This window comes from Bison bison, unplaced genomic scaffold (assembly GCF_000754665.1).
Source record: "Bison bison bison isolate TAMUID 2011002044 unplaced genomic scaffold, Bison_UMD1.0 scf7180017858151, whole genome shotgun sequence".
Classification (NCBI taxonomy): Eukaryota; Metazoa; Chordata; class Mammalia; order Artiodactyla; family Bovidae; genus Bison; species Bison bison.
The window spans coordinates 19,275-19,997 of NW_011488724.1; positions in this window are offsets into that span (position 1 = coordinate 19,275).

The following is a 723-nucleotide window of genomic DNA, read 5'->3' on the forward strand; positions in this document are numbered from 1 at the left end:
TGCGTCCCCTGCACTGCAAGGTGGATTCTTAACCACTGGACCAGCAGAGAAGTCCCAGTCTCTTTCATTTTAACTCAGAACTTCCAGACACGTTTGGCCTCAGAACCTTTTTGTGGTGCCCCTCATGGAGCCAGTATTCTGGAGAACACCTGTTAAGAAATGCTGCTCTACGATACTGGATGCTTGGGGCTGGTGCACTGGGACGACCCAGAGGGATGGTATGGGGAGGGAGGAGGGAGGAAGGTTCAGGATGGGGAACACGTGTATGCCTGTGGCGGATTCATTTCGATATATGGCAGAACCAATACAATATTGTAAAGTTTAAAAATTTAAAAAAAAAAAAAAATTCTGCTCTAGAGAAAAGCGTGTGGGTTTGGGGACCCAGCAGGCCACGGTTTGATTCCTGCTCTGTGACCCATCTGGTGTTAGACTTCAGGCAAGTCACTTTGTTTCCCAGAGCCTCCTTTTCTCCTAGAGTCATTGTGAGAACTGGGGAAACTATGTGGGTAAAATATGCGGGGAGGTCCCTGGTCGGGCCATGTGCCCGTCCTGTGCCAGGCCTGGCCCTACTTCTTCCCCTAAGCCAGGCTCTCTCCACTATAGACTCTGCCTCTGCTGAAGAGGCAGTTAGGTACTGGGCTTGGTGGAACTTTGACTGGATTTCTTTTCTGGGAACACAGGGTTTGATGCTCCTCACTTGGTACCCTCATCGGCCCTGGCACG